This window comes from Lepus europaeus, chromosome 1 (assembly GCF_033115175.1).
Source record: "Lepus europaeus isolate LE1 chromosome 1, mLepTim1.pri, whole genome shotgun sequence".
Lineage (NCBI taxonomy): Eukaryota > Metazoa > Chordata > Mammalia > Lagomorpha > Leporidae > Lepus > Lepus europaeus.
In genome coordinates, this window is record NC_084827.1 from 26,453,612 (window position 1) to 26,466,908 (window position 13,297).

General features: G+C 38.2%; 1 protein-coding gene across 5 annotated transcripts in view; it reads left to right on the forward strand.

The window, feature by feature from the left end:
• The window catches only part of CADPS2 (calcium dependent secretion activator 2), a 628,355-nt gene that overhangs the window by 535,966 nt on the left and 79,092 nt on the right, over positions 1-13,297 (forward strand). The gene's annotated exons all lie outside the window — the stretch shown is intronic.

Here is a 13,297-nt window from a genome sequence, read left to right on the forward strand (position 1 = left end):
CTGAAGTACTTGAGAATGTGTCCCTCTCTGAAAGACACTTCAGAAATGTATCATAATTCTAGAAATCATGCTTTGTGTATAGTGTTGCTACATGGTATGGCTTGCTCATTCTGTATTTAGAAATGTAAATGTTCTCTATTGAGGCATTTTTTTTCCAGTGAGTAAGAACTTTTACAGTCTTGCAATAAGATCAATGGCATATGGTCTTCTAGCGGCCAGTACAAACTAGTTTTTCATCACATGCATTTTCACATGCAGATTCCCTAGACCTTAACTATGTTGATGTTGTGAAGATTTATTTTAGTTATTTGAAAGGCAGAGTGACAGAGAAAAAAGAAAAGACAAGAGACAGAGAGAGGTCTTCTACCCACTGATTCACTCCCCACATGACCTCAATGGCCAGGGTTGAGCCAGACAGAGGACAGGAGCCTGAAAACTCCATTCAGGTCTCCCACCTGGGTGCATGGACCCAAGTATTTGGGCCATCATCCTTTGCTTTCCCAGGCACATAAGCAAGGAGTTGCCCTGCAAGTGGAGCAGCCAGACTCAAACTGGCACCAGTGGCTTAACCCACCTTGCCACCATGTCAGCCCATGGTGAGTTTTTTCTAGTTTCCCTTCGCCTCAAGTTTGGTTACCATTGACTGTTTTTGTTTAGATACTTGCAGGGATCATGGGGTCACGAATTTCCTATTCAACAAAATTCTTCTCATGATAGACGAAGGTGAACTCTGTCTCATCCTAACCTCTGATTCTCATTTGTTCTTCGTGACCAGGGCAAATCTATTGTGGCTTTTCTTCTCCAGGCCATCATTCCCAGAAAATTCAACTCTTCCTTCCATGATAGGGTTTTTATACCTAGAGCAGTTGGTGCTACTTTCTTGAATAGACCTCACTTCACTGCTCAGTGTTGCTCTGGAGTGTGGCACTAAGAAGAAAACAGTGTTCAGCATGTGACCCAAATGACCCAGACCACAACAAGAGGTGCTTTCCACTGCCCTGTCTTCCTGCTGCCCTGATCCTCTGGTGAACTCCATCACACTGTCAACACATTTGGAACTTTCTGTTTGTTAAAAGCCCAATTTTCTTTGCTATTCTCTTCCCAGAGGCTGTTACTACTACATCTTTATAGTTTTAAACCTAAATCCATGTTTTTACAGTTGTCTTTGTTTCTAAAAAAAAATTGAAGAAAATATTGGTTTTGTTCATTGTTCTAGTGCAGTGTTTCCTACCTTTCTTTGAGTTCATCACTTTGAGTCTCTGATGAAACTGGGAAAATATTCGCATAGATATAAAATTAAGGGTAATTGAGTTCAAGTTCACATTGAAAGCCTCTGTTCTAGTATGAGAGGATCGTTTTATAGTAATTAATAACATGCACTTTGGTGGCTCTGCCACTTCCTGGTTGGCCTTGACAGTGGATCTCTACTTCAAGTTCTTCATACCTAAATGAAGGAGAATCATGGCACATAATAATATTGTCATGGGTGGTGAATATTAGATGGTAACTGACATGTAATAGATGCCAGATAAATGTTCTACACATGTCTGCTAAAATTTCAGTCCTGATTCTTTTAGTTATTTATTCTCCTCTCCAACTTGATTTCATTTCCAAAAGACGCCATTTGAAGCCCGAGAACTAAGCTACCTTTCCTGCTTCAGATTCAGTCGCAACATGTGTTCTCAGAAGTCACTGTGACAAACTCATACTCATTTACCCATATGTGAATCATCCCTTCTTCAAATTATCATCAACCAGTTTTTTTGTGTTCCATTTATCTTCATTTATTTGAAAAAGCAGGATGACCCAGAGAGAGAGAGAGACAGAGAGAGAGAGAGAGAGAGAGAGAGGGAAGAGATCTTCCATGCACTGATTCACTCCCCAAATGCCCACAGCAGCTTGGGCTTGGCTAGGCCAAAATCAGGAGTCCAAAACTCCATCCTGGTCTCCCACCTGGGTTGCAGGGGCCCAAAGTGCTTGAGACATCACCTGCTGCCTCCCAGGATGCTCATTAATGTTAAGCTATCTAGCAGAAGCAGAGCAGGGACACGAACCCAAAGACTGCTATGGGATACAGAGAATCAAAAGCAACATCTTAACTGCTGTGCCAAATGTGTACTCCCTCACTCAATTTTTTTCTTTTTTAATTTAATTTTCTCACTCAGTTTTCAAATTCCAGTTTGATTCTCTCCTGCCAGCTAGAAGATTTTAAATGACTCTTCCATTTCTATCCCATCATATTCTGCTAGGAAATTAGAAGTTGAGTTTTTAATACCATCTTCAGACAAATGTATAGCAATAAACTTGCTGCCAAAAATAAATACACATAGTTGCCAAGTAAGAATAAACAAGTGTAGGATTTTTCATAACGCTCTCTCTATATGAATGAAACCTCAAGAATTGACTATACTTAAAGTTGGGATTAATTTGAAAAATGAGACACTAATGTTTACAGTCACAGTTATTAAAGATGTTGAATGATGTAACATTCAAAATTTTAAATTTTGTTTCTTAGAGAAAGAAAAATATTTTGTAGATACTTAGAAATTTTCTTGGGAAAAATATTTTGTAGATACTTAGAAATTTTCTTGGGAATTTTTAATATTTACTTTAAGAAGAGTTCTTGAAATGCAAATATAAATTTATTGGATATCAAACTGAAAACTAAAAAATTTAATTTCCAGTCAGAGTAACAAATATTGAATTACAAGAGTTTCCTGTTCTGTGTACCATTTATATTGCATTTATTATTATTAAATATGTGAGGTATTGCTTTGTGCTGTTTCTATACAATATTCAGTCAATGTGGAGAAGGATTTATTACTGATCTCTTTCCAGCACTGTTTAGAGGGGAAGTCTAAATCTTGGCTTTGATTTCAGAGTGATTAACAGATCTTAGAAAACATCAATTATTTCTGAGAAAAACAGCTCCTCCATGTAGTGAGGTAAATAGAAAAGTTCCCCAGTGCCATAATTTTCTTTTGGTACTGGGAGTTTAAGGTGATCTGGGGAATTGAAATCGAATGCAGCAACTGTCAACCCAAAGTCACAAGTTACTACCCTAAACCAAGACCACTGAATGATGTCTCTGTATTTGGTGAAACATAATTTTTATAGCTTTTACTATCACTTTGGATGCTAATGAAGAATTTTGTTAGTAGTGATATGCTTGTTATATTGCATTCTCAAATGGTGACTTACTGAATTCAGTTCAAATGTTTACAACTGAAGCAGCCCCCAAATTATGCTTTTGGAAAGCTACAGGAAAACATTTAACAACTTCTATTCTTTTAGCCTCTGTTGAAAAAGAGATCTTCATATCATGGCCATGGCATTACAGTTTTGATCATATTGACCTAATTAGAGCTGTGGTCTAAATTGCAATTAATTACAACTTTAGCCAGAGGTTGCAATCTTGGAAAGGGAGCTAATTTGCTCAATAACAGTGCTGACTCACAAAGTAGAAATCTGTGTGTGTATCTGTGTGTGTTAACATCAGTTGTGCTGCCAGTTATATGTACATTTTAAACAGTTGTGATTTATTAATAATAAATAACTAATAATTAGACTATTTTAGTATTACTAAAATTATTGGCTACCCATTATTACTGATAGATAATTAGTTGGATATTTATGTCAGCTTTTCCAAAATTTAAAATGACTATGACCTCTCATAATGAATGGAGATATTAGAATCTGTGTTTTATTTGTGGCTGGAAAACTTTTTGGCTGAATATTTTTTCCAGGATGATTCATACATTCTCACTGGTTATTTACTATTTTTCTTTTATTGAAAATATTGTGCCTTGATATTTATAAATAGATGTTTATCTTTTGGACTGTGGAGGGTATCTTAACAAAACCTCTTAGTTTTTTGTGTGAAGAAACTAAATCCCTATGGTGAGCCAGGGGTAGGACTGGGTGAGGTAGGGTCAATGCAGCAGGGAGAAGGGTGGTGACACAGACTGGAGACAGTGAGCAGAGGGGAAGGGTGGTGAAGCAGGTGAGCACTTGCTCACCTGGAGCCTGCCCGCTTGTTTTCCAGTTCAGCCTCATTCCCCCAGAACAAAAGCAAATTGCTGGGGTCACTTGGTTAATAAATAATACAGTCTTTTTACAGGAGATACAAATGTCCTTGAACTCAGAAAATATTTAATTCAGAAAATATTTCGAAGGGTGCTGAGTTGTAGCGGGCAAAGGGAGAGAGTTGGGTAAGGAGAGCAGAAGTCATCAGGTCAGGTCAACATCGTCCAATCGTGAATGTTAGGAAACATGTATGAGGATACTTCCAGGAACGGAACTCATTAGTAGGGAAAGGAACTCAATGAGGACAACAAGTTTGGTTTCTGTTTTAAGGAGAGAAAAACAAAATCTGTCTGGGGGTAGGGGGTGTCTTTCCTTACAGTTGGCCACGATTAGGGAAAGTGTAGCTTTCACCTCCCTTGCAGATGAAGTGGGTTTTCCTCGAGGGAAGAGTAACAGCTGCACCGCCATTTTCACAAGTGTCCCCAGTCTCCCAACCTTTGCAGACTCACCCCCTGATTCCCAAAGCGAGCCTGGTGAGAAAAACAAACCAAGGCTCCTTCATTTCTGGCCAAGAAAGACTGAAGCGCCCACTTACCTCTCCAGCATTGCTCTGCCCACCCCAATTCACTCCCCCTAACTGAAGAGGGAATTTGATGGGCAGTCACTTTAAACACTACCCAAGGAAACAATTTTGAAAGAGATGCGTTAAAACTGAGGGAAAAAAATATTTTCTTAATACAGCCTTGAGTGAGATAGTTCAGGGATACCAAAGGACAGTATTGGTAGCACAAATTCTACCCTTGTGTGCGATGCGTTTTCCACAGTTGCCACGTCCCTAATAGACACAGGCAAGTGACCGCTTCTGACAAATGAAAGCCATCTGCAAATGGCACAAATCATTCCTTTCAGCACGGATGAAAGGCAGACCCTCGGAGCTAGTCACCTTTTAATCTGTGGATATGCTAGCAAGTGGCAAATGACCATTCTATTGGGAACCGGTTCCCAAGTGAAAAATACCACGGTGCTGCTTCTTTAATTAACAGCCTTTTCACATTGCTAGCACATTAAAGCCATCCCCAAGAACACTGTGCTTATATAATCAATGTCACAGCGTCTCTGCCTAAGCGAATAATGTTCAGGCTCTCTGCTAAGTGAAAACCTGTTCTGCAAGACTTTCACCTTCATAAAGATGGGCTCATAAAAATCGAAAAAGGAAAAATTGGAATGTGGTCTCATGAGGATAAAAAGGCTAGTGTTAATAATTAACAAGGAGAGTGAAGTGGAGTCAAATTAGCCATAATAGAGCCCAGAGTGACTGGCAAAGTCACCTCTCATTATCAAAAAACTCATTAAGAAATGAAGAGGTGGAAATCCCGCTGGGTTATTCTCACACTTAGGCTGTATCAGAGATTATTTTTCAGATTTCTTTCAAATGAAGGACTGTTAGGTCACCATATTGTATATTAGGTTAATCTTCGAGCTTTTAAATATGGAGGGCTGACACCTGCGTGTTATTCTACCTCGAGTGCTTAAATGAGCTGTGTGTCTGAAATTCACGAATCAGTGTTTATAAATATATCTGTCTGTATGTATATATATATATATATATATATATATATATATATATATATACTAGGAACAATGCAGAAAGGATATAACTTCTGGGTTACAGCAAGGGTGTGTGCCAGCTTGGTTTTATAGACATGAGGATTTATAAATGATAAAATGACCACCAAAATGTGAAAATGTGTTTAACTGTAATCCCAGGTTGGTTGAATTCAGAATTGCATGTCAGAATTTGCTTCACTGGCCAGTATAATAAAAGAAAAGTAAGAAGTCACTAGCTTTTTCCCCTCAGTTGAATTCCACAATACTGCTGTAGCTTCTGTACTACATGTGAACTTTATTTTTTTTTTAATTCTGATTTTTTTATATTTTCTTAGGATTTAGTGGCCTAAAGGCTTGCTCAAAAATACCTTAGTGTCTTTCACAGATTTTCAGAAATATGTATAATAACTGAAAACCAGAGAAAGCAAGCACCCCACAGTTTAGGGTTTTGGATGATGTCATAGCCATACTCATTTGTCCCCGTTAATGTGGACAAGTACATATTATGACACATAACCCCAAAGACCTCAAGGCTATGTGTAGATGGAGTAAAATTAAAGACTTTTCCAAATTAAAGACAGCATGCATCTACCTGCTGGACCACAAGACTTCTTTGCTTATTTTTGCCTTAAGGCTTGGTTAACATGAATATTGACTGTTTCCTAAGTTAATCCCAGAAGAAACAGGTGCTAAATGCCTAAAGTTTACCAATTCCATGCATCTTACAGATACATGGATGAAAATGAAATGAGTCTTGCCCTTGAAAAGCATAAAATCTAGTGGAGGATGTGGACAAATATGTATACACACTGTTAAATAGGACACAATGAGTTGCAGAAGCAGAACTCATTTACACACACTGTCCCATGAGAGTTTTCACTCTAGTTTTAAACTTGAATTTGGGCTTTTTGCCCTAAAACTGAGAAATACAACATCCATGCTTTCTCACCCTGCCAGTTTCTCTGTTTAGATGCACGTGTATATACAAGTATATGTGTACCAGCAGATATACAGATTTCCTGAGATGAGGGAAGAAGGAGAGTTGGGTATGCTTTTTAGGAGACTGTTATGCTAATTAATAAATAAATTGCATCCTAGCAAACTATATAAAATTACTTTTCAAAGTTTTAGTTTAAAAGAATATAAAAACAAGTATGTTTCCTGTTCTACATTTCCGTGAGATGCTCTGAGAATTCCCTTGATGAGATAGATTTTTATTGATATTTATTCAATAAATAGACTTTTATTGAGTGCCAGATTCTTGTTCAGGTGCTGTTCCTAGGTTTCTTTGGTTGTGTGTGTGTTTTCTTCTTCATGATGCATTGCGTACTGCAATTCTCCTGCAGCACACTATGAATTTCCTGGGACGGGACCTTCATTGTGTGCATTTCTCAGCACAGAGAAAGACCCGTTAATCTTCCATCTTAATCCAGTGCTCTTAGGGTTGATATGGTTTTAGTGTCAGTTTGAATAATTGCTGTTTATGTCGTAAACTCTATTGATTGCATAATGATTGGTGTTATTTGTTTTGCTGATCATGAATTACTCATTTCCTTCTGAAATGAGTAGAATTTTAGAGAGAAGAAAATTGTCCTCCTAATAATCCTCTAAAGCTAACTAATTAGAAGGGGTTGGGACAATATAAAATTGGACTATTTGGGTTCAGGAGTTAACATCATATTTCTACCTAAAAACAAGGCATAAATACTGTATTTGTTTTTTCTTCATGCTATCCAGCAATTATTGTCTCCATAATTATTGTTAATTGGATCATAGCTTAAATTCTCTGTTGATATCTTACTGCTAAAAGCCTATGACAAGTACTTTTGTAAATCTAAGACTGTTTTTGGTATGTAAATAATAAACACTAGTTTATTATCTATTGGTGTATTCAAAATAATTGGCCACATCTACAGCTTGAGTTTAGCTTTTATTTCAGCCTTTTGCTTTCTTTTTGCCATTTCTAATTGGACCTTAGGGCTTGATGTCACTGGTGCTTCGTTATTTTCTGACAAGATGATATTTGCAAACATGGAATCTTGGGGGGGGTAGTTATTTTTATCAGTGGAATAGGTGCCTGTCCTTCACATGTGTTGCAGTAAGCACCTCTGCAGACTCCCTCTCACTCCCACTCCTCCCGTATAGTGTCGGACATGGCTCTTACATGGGGCCATGTTGAGAACTTGCCTCTTCCAGTGAACTGTTGCAATAGGTGTCTTGTAAAGGCTTAATGTGGATGGATGTCAGCCCCAAATCATAACTTGTCCTTATTAACTCTTTCCGACGCCTCATGCTACACAGAGGGGCTGTTAACAGTGTCTGATGGGGGTAGAGTGCGAACTCACATGCAGGCTTCTAAAAGTGTCCTTTCCATATTTGTAGCCTTGCCTGCTGAAACCAAATACTCTTCCCTTTCTCTCCTGCACCATGTGTATTTCCCTTTATTTTCCTCTCCCTCATTCCATGTTGCCTTTCCTCTCTCCTTCATCTCCCTTTCTCTATTTAGCAAAGGAAAAAAATTGTTCAGTTTCTTGAAACATACAAATGTGTGTTCATAATTAAACTTTTTAAAAATAAAAACAACAACTGTCAGGTAAAATATGAGCAAACTTTCGACCAGAATTTAAAATTTTTTGGAGTCCATAAAAAATATAGGTAATCTCCATTTTTTCCAAATTCTACAGGAAACAATGATTTCCTGCTAACAGTCATGATTTATCAGAGAAAATTCTCCATTCACTAAAATAAAAGATACTCTGTCTATCTGTCTTTGTCTCTCTCTCTGCCTTTAAAATAAAATGAAAATAAAATTTAAGAATAAAATAAGAGATATTAAAAGAACCAACTTTTATGTCCAATGGAATTTTTGAGAAGATGAGCTTGGGCATAAGGATCAAAAATAGGATTTCTCAGAAGGAAGGAAGGAGGGAAAGAATGGAGTGTGGGTAAAAAGGGGGAGGGAGGGAGGAAAATCATTATAGTCCTAGAGTTCTATCTAGGAACTACATTGAATCTGTTTTCTTTATATTAATATCACATTAACATGAGAATTGATGAGAATTGTGTTGTAATAATTACCATGCATTTGCTGTGACCCTGAGAATTAAGTACAATAATAAATTCATTTAAAAATTAAAAACTGATAGGATTTCTCATAAAAGTATTGTTTAACATCATATATTTTATATAGATAGGGAATTTTCAGGCCTTGGTACACACTGTAGCTGTCATTTAATGCAGCCTTATGTTGTAATCTTAGTGGAGGATGCATGCGTTCATCCAACATTTAAACATTTGCTCTGAGAAAGGAACTTGCTGGGTACTAAGAATACAGACATGGTTCCTGCCCCAAGGACTTTACATCCTTGAGGGGACAGACAGAGATGTCAACAAGTATGAAGACTACTTATATAACAAGGACCATGGTGGAAAACTACAAAATATAGAATAAACACGAGAAACCAGTAAGTGGAAAATGAGACAGCAGAACGAAGCGTTTCTCAGAGAGGCTTCGAGTATGTGAACTGAATTGTGAACATTATGATGACTGTACCGCAGGAAACAGGGAGATAGGGCTACAGAGATAAGCCAGAAAGATTATTGTAAGACAGATCTTGGAAGGGCTTTCATACCATGCTAATGCTTTTGGAATCTGTCATGATGCTCTACCAAAAGATGATAATCTTCAGGAGTGATACGATTAGTGTTCTATTTTAGAAAGCCCCTCTGCTAGACATTTTGAGAGGATGGATTAGAAGAGGGAAAATTAGGAGCCTAAAGAGCAGCTAGGAAATTATTTCTTAAGTCAAGATAAGAGATTAAGAAAGCTGGACTAGTATGAGAGCAGCCATGTTGAAGGGAGGAAGGGGGAACCTAGTAGATGGGAGGACATAAATATGCAAGTCTTGATTACTTACTGAACGTGAGAAGTCGGAGAAAGGCCTGTAGTGCAACAACCTTTTTGCCCGTACAGCCATCAGATCATCTGTATTTACCCTGAGCATAGGAATACAAAAAGATAAGTCTGTTTTTTAAGCAAAGGAGTGAAAAGTCCAGCTCTCTGCTGTGGCCCAGGAGGGCAGTGGAGGATTGCCCCCGGTGCTTGGGCCCCTGCACCCATATGGGAGACCAGGAGGAGGCACCTGCCTCCTGGCTTCAGATCAGCGTGGCTCTGGACATTGTGGCCACTTGAGGAGTGAACCAACGGAAGGAGGACCTTTCTCTCTCTCTCTCTCTCTCACTGTCTATAACTCTACCTATCAAATAAATAAAAATAAATAAAATAAACAAGGGAATGAGTCCCATATCAAGGTCAAATGTATGAAAAAAGGGAGCTTTTACCAGAAATACATTTGACTTAGCCACTGCTTAATCTTAGAATATAACATTTAAAAATAATATTAAGTGATTATCCTTATATGCACCTTCATTTTAGCAGACTACCTATGACTCCATTACCAATACACCTAGTCTCTAAATGTATAATAAATTAGCACTCTAATTCATGAGGTAGAGTGTTCATTTGTACATGTAATAATTTGTTACATGAGCATGTGCTTTGGTCTTGGTACAAATAAAATTTACAATAAGGTGGAGAGCCTAAGATTCCATATTTTAGCCATATACCAAAAAAGTAAAGGTGAAGGCATATAATCCTTGTGTATCACTATGTGAAACTCTCTAGTTTAGAAAGAGTGTATGATATAAATATTTTTACAGAGTGAACTTATTCTTTCATTTGTTAAATGTGATCATGTTGGTCAACTGCTTGATTATTTCATATTGTTACTGAGATTTCTTTTTTAGAATTCTAATTGTAAAAAATATAGTGCACCTAAGATATAATTTGCAAGATATCTTTTATTTACATAATACAACCTAATACATTTGAAGGTATAAAGATTCATCTGCTGATGTTAGGTTGGACAGATGATTTTAAATTCGTGAATGAATGTGTAGACAGAGAGCAGTTTATGGTCTTCTAAATAGAGGAACAATGAACGATATCATAAGCTGTAGAGGTTAACATGGGGCTTTGGTATCCAATCCTTGTTCTGTTTCCTGATGACTAAGTGACTTTAGGCAAGTGTCCTATACTTTCTGTGTTTCAGTTTTGTTTTTTGTAATTTATAGAGAACAAACCATGTATTTCATATATACAGTCTTAAGGGCATAATGATACTTTCCACTCTACCCTCTCTCCCTTTTTTATTTTTCTTTTAATTTTTATAATGACAAACTTTTTTAAGATTTATTTTATTTATTTGCAAGACACAGTTACAGAGAGAGGGAGAAAGAGAGAGAGGTCTTCCATTTGGTTCACTCCCCAAATGGTAGCAACAGCCAGAGGTGGGCCATGCTGAAGCCAGGAGCCAGGAGCTTCTGGGTCTCCAATGTGGATGCAGGGGCACAACCAATTGGGCCATCATCTCTACTTTTACAGGCACATTAGCAGGGAGCTGGTTTGGAAGTGGAGCAGCCAGGACTCGAACCCACACCCATATAAGATGTGGGCACTGCAAGTGGCAGTTTAATCTGCTGTGCCACAACACTGGCCCCAATACTTTCAGTGGTTCATATGATCACTAGAGACCATTATGCTTAGTGAAATAAGCCAGTTCCAAAATGGCAGATAATATATTTTCCCTGATTTGTGGTAACTAATATACAGAGTACAAAAATAAGTAATTTATGGGCAAAATTGACATTTTGAGTTTTGATTATTGTTTAAAGCCCTTGTTGGCACTCCTGAAGATCAGTGGTTTTTCTGATCAATTTTCTTTATTGATAAGCTTGAAAAAAAAAAATAGGTCCTCCTCTGTACAGTTCGTGACGATTAAATGGGAAATTGTACATTTGAACTTAGCACTTGGTTTGGCAATCCAGAAATGCTAGTGATGATGAGGAAAAGGAAGTAGAGAAAAGTTCTTAAGTATCCTATAATTTGAAGTTTAGTATACTTTTTAATTTCCCTGATACAATGAGTTAGGTGGTATAAATGATCCTTAAAAGTTTAGCATCCTTATTTTGGTGGCATTTGGTAAAAGTAACTGAAACGCATGCTCTATAGTGCTTTCTGTCTTGATAATTAAATCTCCAGGAGTAAATAAAGCACATTTCAACATCTCATGAAAACATTATTAAGATAACATTAGGAGCCAGCACTGTGGCATAGCAGGTAAAGCTACCGCCTGCAGTGCCGGCATCCCATGTGGGTGCTGGTTCAAGACCTGGATGCTCCAATTCCAAACCAGCTCTCTGCTGTAGCCTGGGAAAGCAGTAGAAAATGGCACAAGTCAGTGGGCCCCTGCGCCCATGTGGGAGACCAGGAAGAATCTCCTGGCTCCTGGCTTCAGATAGGTGCAGCTCCAACCATTGCAGCCATTTGGGGAGTGAACCAGCAGAAGGAAGACACCTCTCTCTCTCTCTCTCTGCCTATGCCTCTCTGTAAATCTGCCTTTCAAATAAATAAATTTAAAAAAAAAATTATCTTCTAAGTAAGACATTTGTTATTAAATATGATTACTACCCCCATTTTAATGAGAAATATCTTATATAGATAAGCCAGAAAATATTACTTGGCCAGAAAAAGTACTGTGCCCAAGCCATGGCTCAATAGGCTAATCTTCCACCTGCGGCGCCGGCACCCTGGATTCTAGTCCCAGACGGGGCACCGGATTCTGTCCCAGTTGCTCCTCTTCCAGCCCAGCTCTCTACCATGGCCCGGGAGTGCAGTGGAGGATGGCCCAAGTGCTTGGGCCCTGCACCCGCATGGGAGACCAGGAAAAGCACCTGGCTCCTGGCTTTGGATCAGCACAGTACGCCGGCTGCAGCACGCTGGCCTCAGCGGCCATTGTGGGGTGAACCAACGGAAAAGGAAGACCTTTCTCTCAGTCTCTCTCTCACTGTCCACTCTGCCTGTCCAAAAAAGAAAAAGTACTGTACCATAACAAAGACAGAAAAGAATTAGTGTTATATTTCTTTCCATGTTTAGAATTACTTTCTATTCAACATTCATGATTCTGTAGTTGTCCAGCCTCTGAAAATTTTCAAAATCATTTAAAGTAATATATCCAGGATATCCTCATTTATATGCCACTATGATACAGACTATATTATTTGACTAAGTTTTAAAGTACTCATTAGCCTTCTAGGACATTTTTCGTCCTGAAGAAGGTAGTAGAGGAAATTGGCATAGCTAACAGAGGAAGACACTATTACTGGACTTGCTAGTCATTAGATTTACTAACTATAAGCACCTACTGCTTTTACAATCCATAAAAGAGTTCCAAGAGACTTTTCCTCGCCTTTCCACCTCTGGCACCTTGTTATAGCTACCATCATCCTTTACCTGGTTTATTGCAGAAAAAAAAAAACTGAGAACTAAGCTTCTCTGGGCTCCCTAAGTACAATTTCAACACAGTCAGAAAGGTAATAGCATGCCATTCCTCCACTTGATAATAATAAAGCTGTCCATTGTAGTCAGTAAAACCCACAGTCTTCCCTATATCCTGGGATTTGGACACCCATGGACTGCTGCTCCTCCTTTTCTACTCTTCCTCACTGACTGTGGCCTTCTTGTGTTCTAAAAGAATCTTCATCTAGATTCAACTAAGCTGCCGTATCTTCAAAAATACCTTTCCTGACCGTGGAATATATTTTT